Source organism: Silene latifolia, chromosome 1 (assembly GCF_048544455.1).
Source record: "Silene latifolia isolate original U9 population chromosome 1, ASM4854445v1, whole genome shotgun sequence".
NCBI lineage: Eukaryota > Viridiplantae > Streptophyta > Magnoliopsida > Caryophyllales > Caryophyllaceae > Silene > Silene latifolia.
Genome location: NC_133526.1, coordinates 10,319,258 through 10,328,185, shown reverse-complemented (window position 1 = coordinate 10,328,185; position 8,928 = coordinate 10,319,258).

Genomic DNA, 8,928 nt, shown 5'->3' with positions numbered 1-8,928 from the left:
CATCCTCATCAACAATCTCCTCATCTTGTTTACTTTCCTTACCAACACCAACATCAACTTCCTCAATTTCTTGAATGATTGGATTTCCATCATCATCAACTTCACCAACAACCCGTGAGCTTCCTTCTTCACCCTCGGTTTCGGTTGCATGCGGCATATTCAAATCGAATTTTTGATTGAACACCCGACTTGAGAATCTCCTAGCCTCGGCAGCTATTTTAGGACGATTAGCAACTAATTTCTTTCTTGTCATTGGGGCGTTTGGCACAAAAACTCTAGGTTTCTTTGGTGGTTTTTGATTTTGGGCAGTTTTTGATCCAAGACTTTCGATTTGTGGCTTAACCGAGGTAGTTTTCGGCTTGTAGGAGTCTCAGATTGCATTCAAGATTTTCTTAGTTGATTTTGGAGGCATGATTCTTATAGTGAAAGTAAAAGTGACAGTTGGTAGAGGGATGTGTAGGACGGTTTTGAAGAATATTTGGGGAAGATGTAATTTTTTGAATATTTTGAAAGTGAGTAAGGAGGTCATCATTTAAGAGTTGAAAAATCATATAGGTAGTAAATGAGGTGAGTGAATAGTGTTTTAGGCTTTTTTATTTGATTGGTTGAGAGGAAGGTGGATGTAGCCGGCTAGGTGTGGGTTTAGGCGGCTAGGACATGGGTAATGGGGAAAGTGAGATTTGATGGTTATATGATGGTTTAGTGGCTCCATGTGAATAATTACTTTACCCATTGGATTTACATGCAAATTAATCATTTAATTCATTGAGTAAAAACAACACATAATCACTTATAAAAACAAATGTAACATCTACTCTAGTCAATCATCGAGGGCAAGTCGTCATAAAATTTTACGCGGAATCCAACAAACCAATTTCCAACCGAAGTTTTACGAATTGTTCTCTTTCAAGCGGTTTTGTAAAAATGTCGGCTATTTGATCTTCCGTTCTACAAAATTTAAGACGAATTTGACCTTTTTCCACATGATCACGTAAAAAATGATGTCTTATGTCAATATGCTTAGTCCTTGAGTGTTGTATAGGGTTCTTTGAAATGTTAATGGCACTAGTATTATCACAAAAGATAGGAGTTGAATCAAAGATAATACCATAGTCCCTTAGTTGTTGTCGAACCCAAAGAATTTGCGCGCAACACAATGCGGCACTTACGTACTCGCTTTCAGCGGTGGAAAGAGCAACGATGTTTTGTTTCTTAGACGCCCATGAGATCAAACACGGACCTAAGAAAGTAGCCATCCCGGATGTACTCTTTCGATCAACAACGCTTCCGGCATAATCTGCATCCGAGTATCCTAAAAGCTCAAAAGGACAATGTGAGGGATACCAAAGATACAAATTAGACGTTCCAACTAATTAAATACCTAATAATACGTTTAACGGCAATGAAATGCGATTCTCTAGGACTAGCTTGGAAACGAGCACATAGACATACACTATATAAAATATCCGGTCGACTAGCGGTCAAATAAAGTAATGAACCGATCATACCTTGATACATCGTTTCATCAACTTTCTTACCATTCTCATCTTTGTCAAGCTTTGTTGACGAAACCATAGGTGTAGAGAAAGGTTTAGAATTAGTCATACCGAACTTACATAGCATCTCCTTTATGTACTTTTGTTGATGAATCATCACACCATCTTGAGTTTGCTTGATTTGAAGCCCAAGGAAGAAACTTAGTTCTCCCATCATACTCATCTCAAACTCAGATTTCATTAGTTCCGAAAAGTACAAATAAAGGAGTTCATTCGTTGCACCAAATGTTATGTCATCGACATAAATCTGTACAATCAACAGTTCACCACACTGTGACTTTATGAACAATGTCTTATCAACCGATCCACGCACAAAACCATTTTCCAAAAGAAATTTTGACAAGCGATCATACCAAGCTCTTGGAGCCTGTTTTAAACCATAAAGCGCCTTGTCCAATTTAAAAACATGGTTTGGAGATTCATTGTTCATAAAACCCGATGGTTGCTCCACAAAGACCTCTTCTTCTAAATAACCATTTAGAAAAGCCGTTTTGACATCCATTTGAAACAGTTTGATGCCTTTGTGAGCTGCAAAAGCTATGAGCATACGTATGGCTTCAAGCCTAGCTACTGGTGCGAAGGTTTCATTATAATCAATGCCTTCTTGTTGTTTAAATCCTTGCACCACTAGTCTAGCTTTATTCCTTACGATATTGCCCGAATCATCTAACTTATTGCGAAAGACCCATTTGGTACCAATCACGGTACAACCAGTAGGTCTAGGGACAAGATGCCATACCTCATTCCTTTTGAATTGATTAAGTACCTCTTGCATTTCCATCACCCAACTCGGATCTTCAAGTGCCATGGTGATGTTCGTTGGTTCAATTTGTGAGAGGAACGCATGAGATGCAAATAAATCATTGAGGGATGATCTTGTTTTCCTTCCCGAATTCAAGTCACTGGTCAAGTTATAAAGGGGGTGAGATTTTTGGTGTTTCCACTTCTTTGGTACGATTAAGAATGGTGAGGCTTCTTGGGGTTCTGACTCAACAGTTCGCTGTTGTTGGTTTACGGTTCATTTTGTGTTTGAGGGTTTGTTTCTGTTTGTTCATTTTGTTCAAATGTACCCTCATTCCCCCTGGATGTCGTAGCCTCATTTTGTGGTTCAAGTGGTTCTGTTCCCTCTGTCTCTTGGCCAGTTCCTTCAATCAACAGTTGATCCGACTGTTGATTCGGCTCCTCTTGTTCGTTCTCCTCGTGTAAATCATCCATGTCATATCAGATCATTCCAATCTCATAGTCCTCATCATCTTCATCATCCTCTTCCTGTGTGTTAGAATGAAAAAGACTAGACTCATCAAATATGACATGCACACTTTCTTCCATTTTCATGGTTCGTTTATTATACACTTTATAAGCCTTGCTACGATCCGAATAACCGACAAATACGGCCTCATCACTACGAGCATCGAATTGTTGTGAACAAAACATTTGCTTCCAAAGCATTTCAAATAGGATAAATTAGGCTTTCTTCCTTTAAGCAACTCGTAGGGTGTTTTGTTAAGCATTTTTTGGATCATAACACGGTTATAAATGTGACATGATGTGTTGACGGCTTCGGCCCAAAAATTCTTTGGCAACTTACTACTAATGAGCATAGTCCTAGCCATGTTTTCAAGTGTACGGTTCATACGCTCTACAACCCCGTTTTGTTAAGGTGTAGCACGCGCGGAAAAGTTATGGCTAATACCGTGCTCGTCACAATAAGTAATAAATGAGGAATTTTCAAATTCGGTTCCATGGTCGGATCTCAAAGATATGAGCTTTTTATCAAACTTGTTTTGGACCTTTTTCAACCAAATTAAAAATTCATCAAATACTTCATCTTTAGAACTCAAATAGAGAAGCCAAACAAATCGTGAAAAATCGTCAACAATCACACATAAGAAACGACTACCTCCTTTACTTCTAACACGCATTGGACCACATAGATCAATATGAAGTAACTCAAGAGGTTTAGATGTACTAACGAACTTTTTGGATTTAAAGGAGCTTCTTACTTGCTTCCCCTTAGCACAATCATCACACAAGCTATTAAAATCAAATTTCATATTAGGAATGTCGTCGACTAAGTCAAGTTGCTTAAGGGTGTTCAATGTTCTAGCATTTACGTGACCTAATCTCTTATGCCAAAGTCATGGGTCGTTCTTTTTCAAAGCACTCATACAAGACATGGTACGACTAGACAATGCAAAAAGATTAGTCAAGTAAACATCTTTAACACGTTTTCCTTCTAGAACAACTTCCCTTGTATTACCATCTAACACACGACATTCACTAGCACAAAATTCAACAATATTACCATTATCACACAATTGAGATATGCTAAGGAGATTATGCTTCAAACCTTTGACAAACAACACTTTGTCGACACATTGTGACGATGACTTACCAACCTTTCCGATTGCAATAATTTCACCTTTCTTATTGTCACCAAACGTCACGGTCCCACCATTGTAGGCTTCTAGTGAGAGAAATTGGCTTCTACTTCCCGTCATATGACGTGAACATCCACTGTCCAAGTACCAATTGCTGCTGCCTCTCACTAATGCCTATAAGAAATCAAGAGGTTAGTTTAGGAATCCAAACGAATTTGGATCCCTTTTTGTGAGTTGCATTGTTAATCAAATCTTTGCGAACCCACTCCTTTTTAGCAACCTTGATGTTCTTATTTAAGTCGTTTAGTCGGTTAGGACAACCATTAAAGTCATGACCGGTCTTACCACAAAAGTTGCAAACAATATACTCAGGAAGGCCTGCATATTTTCTCCTTCGAAAATCAGTCTTGCTTGGTTCCTGGTTTCTAAAGTTACAGTTCACTGAACCGTTACTTTGGAAACCAAGTCCAGCTTTCTCTTCAGATTTTTAGGACTGATTTATGAGGGAGTCTAAAATGTTTTGGCTACCTTCCCATTTCTTGTAAAACTCTTTAGCATCATGCAACTCTTTGGTCAATGTTTCAATTTTAGCAAGATGGTCAAGATTTAGTTTGCCTACTTTATCGAAAGCGGATTTAGCATGACTACATTCATCACTAAGCAACATAGCAATTTCTTCAAGTTGCTTATTATCATGTCGACACGAGGTAAGGTCAGCTAGCAGTGAGTCTCGTTCTTTAATCAAAATATCAACTTGAATAATTAAAGACTCATTTTCTTTTTCAACATCAGAAACAACAGTTGAGGCAACTGTTGATTTTGACGTGCTAGCAATATTCGTGAGAACAAGGTTTTCTTTCCTCAATTTTTTAATTTCTTTTCTGAGTGATGGAATGATGTTACTTTCTTTTATCTCGTCTAGACACTCTCTAAGACCAACATTTTCTTCAGCAATTTCCTCAATTTGAGTTTGCAAGCCGTAGAGTTTATCATTTTTAGCAAGACTCTTGTCAAGTACATCATCAAACATCAAACAAAGCTTATCCTTAGAAAGAGTTCTCACCTTGTTCTTGAGATTCATTACCTCGGTGCCGGAGTCATCGCTGGAGTCGTCGGAGTGCACCATAAGATAGAGTGCGGATTCTTTCTTTGAAGACTTGGGTCTGTCAAGATCAAGACGAGTTGTCATACAAACTTTGGCATCTAATTCTTCCTCAAGGATTTCATCCTCATCGGAATCAGATACACCCCATATTGCAGACATGACTTTATGCTTAAAATCTTTCTTTGCAAAATCTCGTTTTTCTCTAGATTTGAACCCATTCCACTTGGGGAAATCTTTGATAAGGTGACCTTTCTCACCACATTTGAAATAAGCCACCGTGGAATAAGATCTCTTATTTTGAAAACGTTTTTTGTTAGTGTTCCGGGTGTAATTCCGGAGCAGGATTGTGACCACTTGAGCTTGTAGAATGATGTCGTTGCTCGTCTCTTCCTTTCACTCTTTCCTGTAAAGATGAACAAACTGAGGGCTCGGCTTGGGGCCGAGCGTACTCACTCCGACGCTCAAGTCAGTAAACTTAGATAGATAAGTTGTGTGTTTAACTTGGCAAAGTATATTGTAGAGAGATAAGGGAGTTTATACCAGATTTTCCAGTTAGTTTCTCAATGAGAGATGTGGAGTATTTATAGACTTTCACCTTTTGTCACGTAGTGGCCAAGTGGCGTAGCAGGTGGAAAGACTGTCTTACCCTCGTCCGAGGGACCCATGACAGGCCGGCAGGCCTGGTTGACTCCATGCCGAGGGGACTGGATGTGAGTATGCGGATATGCCTCTCGGCCGGCTAGTTGCCGAGCCGAGACCCAAGTGACAGGCCGACAGGCTTTGTCGGTTAGGCCGTTTTCTTTTGACTTGTTGTCTTTTAGCTTTGACCTTGGTCAATATGTTGACTCGGTCAGCGGGTGCAGAATATGCCCCATCACTTAGCATTGTTGAACTTCCTAGGATTGTGACTATTGATCATATCCGCCATGTTACGTAAGTACATGGCTTGCTCGTCATCTCCATCTTCTTCTGCATCACTTGAGGTTGATTTGAGAGCGAAACCTCTAGCTTTGGAACTTTCACCCGAGCGCTTTGCGAGACTTAACTCGTGTGCCATGAGTGAGCCCATTAGCTCATTGAGGGACAACTTGGACATATCTTTAGCCTCCTCAATAGCCGTCACCTTCGGTTGCCATTTATCACTTAGGCTACTGATAAATAGTATTTTAGTCGCTTTTTACCCCGCATTTATACCTTATTCCGACTCGATTTTACGTGCTTAATTGTTTTAATAGCTCATTTCATTTACTAATTTTTAATAATTAGTCGTCTTGGTTATATGTAATAATTAGTCGGGTTTTTAGTATAATATTCGTATTACTACTATTATTAATTTAATTTAATTTGTAGGCGAGACGGGATTGCGAGACGAAATTAACAAGTCAAAGAATTGAGATGATTGAAAGTCAAAGTCGAGTTGATCTTGACCAAGACCATAATCATCCTCCTCCTTTCCCCTGCCATCTTCAAATCAACAGCTCACCATTTCATTACCATTAGCATTCATCTGTTCCACCTTCGCATAACTCCGTCAAATTCAATTGAACCCAACCTGGAATCGTGCTCCTTCGACAATCAGCAATCCCGAACCCATCTCCAATGCTCATCCTACCATTACCACAGTCCTGCAATTCGATGAACAAGAGACCACAATCGACAACCACCTTACATCACCACCACGATATCAATTCTCATCAGCAACGAGCAGCCTATCAGTTGAGTCACCATGGCTCGTATGGAAACCCGACATCACCAAATCAACACCATTAAAAACCTCCTTCACCTCCATTTCACGTCTGTTCCTTCACCGAGCAACCACAACCAGCAGCAACCCGACGCGGCACCGGAATCAATCAACCACGCCAGCAACTCCTCCATCACACCCTCGACAGCAACACCACCGTTGTTCCTCGCCGCGGCCGTGCATCACCAGAATCTCCGACGAGCACCGCTACCGCGCCACCGAATCATCGCCTTAATCTCTTGACGCTCAACGGTTTGATTTTGGGTTATCGTGGTTAACTTGATTTATCGAAAGGTGAATTTGTGATGACTGAAGAATATGAAGAAACGAAATGACGAGGCCTGCCCTTGATTTCATTGTCTTTTTTGGAGTTTAAATGAGGGGTAGGTTAGTCTTTCTATATTATTAGTTGAGCGCCTTATTTAAAGGACCAATTTTCATAACAAAGGGTAGCCTGGAACAACAATTTAGACGCAGCCTTCAGTTTGAGAAATAGAAAATAGGCAGAAACAGTAGCTTAGCATTAGGAGTAGTTGGTAGATATAGAAAATCCATCTTATTTTTCCTCTCAATTTCTCCCTAATTAAATTTGTAATCTTTCTTTGTTCTTAGTATTCAAATTTCTCTCCTTTCATTAGTTTACAATTACTTTTGGGTTGTAATTTTGGAAGACAAGAAGACATTCATCCTCCATTTTTCAATCCAAGTTTGCTCCTTTAATTTAAGTTGGTATATTTCTTATCTTAATTTCACTCTATTTCAATTGTTTACATGTTTTTCATTTCATCTTATATTGTTTGTTTAATCTTGTTGCTAACCATGTTTGGCATGGTTAGTATTGGTGTATGTGTATTGCTTGTGTTAACTATGTTTGAGTAGAATTAGTCTAGGGTTAAAGGGGGAGTTTGGGTAAACATGAGGGATGATAATGAGTTGTTTACATTTGAATATGGGTTAAAATCGAGTCTTTACATACTTGCATTGAAGGTGTTCGATGAAATGGGTGAATGAAAGTTCTTACCTTTCTTTGAATTTTGCTTAACATTTCTTTACATGAGAGTGAATAAGAGTGTTTGATAGCATGTATGTGATGAGTTTGACATAATACGAAAGTTTTATGGTAAGCTTAAGGTGACTAGGAAACTAGCTTCGACTCCTTGACCGAAACCGTGACCCAATTCTCGTAGACTTTTGCATCTCCCTCTCCCTACCTAAATGAACCCGAAACCCTAGCATTTACTCTCTTTGTCTTCGTGCTTGTTTGTTTGTTTAATTGATATTCTTAGATTATTTTGTTAGCATAGTATTCATTCACATGTTTTGCATCCGACTAAACTAAAACTAAACAATAGACTTGTAGCCTAACCCCACCATCCTTGTGGTTCGACCCCGATTTATACTACTTAAATTGGGTTACTTTACAAATAGTTTTTGGTACCGGAAGTGACGGCAAAAACCGGTTATCAGCTACGAAGGATCTTTCGGACTATATCCTCGGATTCAAACTCTCTACCTAGACCTTTAAGTTCATTGACAATACTAGAAAAGCGAGAAGAAAGACAATTGATTGACTCATCTTTCATCATATTGAACATCTCATATTGTTGCATGAGAAGGTCGATACGATGCTTCTTGACTTGGGACGTTCCTTCATAAGCAAGATTTAACGTGTCCCAAATCTCTTTAGCCGAGGTACATCCCGAGATGCGATTGATATCTTGTTCACAGATGCCATATTGAAGAATGGACATGGCTTTAGAATTTTTCTCGACTTTACGATAGTCAGCCTCGACATAACTTTCTTCACTTTTTACGGCACAGTTCTCATCAGAGTCAGTAACCGTTATAGCAAGGGGACCCTTTTGTATAATGACCCAACACTCATAATCCGTACTTTTGACGTAGTGTTCCATACGGTGCTTCCACCATGAGTAGTTATCCCCTTTGAAGATAGGGTACTTAATATGTTTCCCGTCCATGACTATAGGATCAACTCACTGGTAGTTAACCAGTTATCAAGAGCATAAGGCTCTGATACCAATTGAAGAGTCACGGACGAGGGCACCTAAGAGGGGGAGGGGGTGAATTAGGTGTCTATCTAAAACTTAAGCTTAATGAAAGCTTCTTTTAAAACTCTTAAAC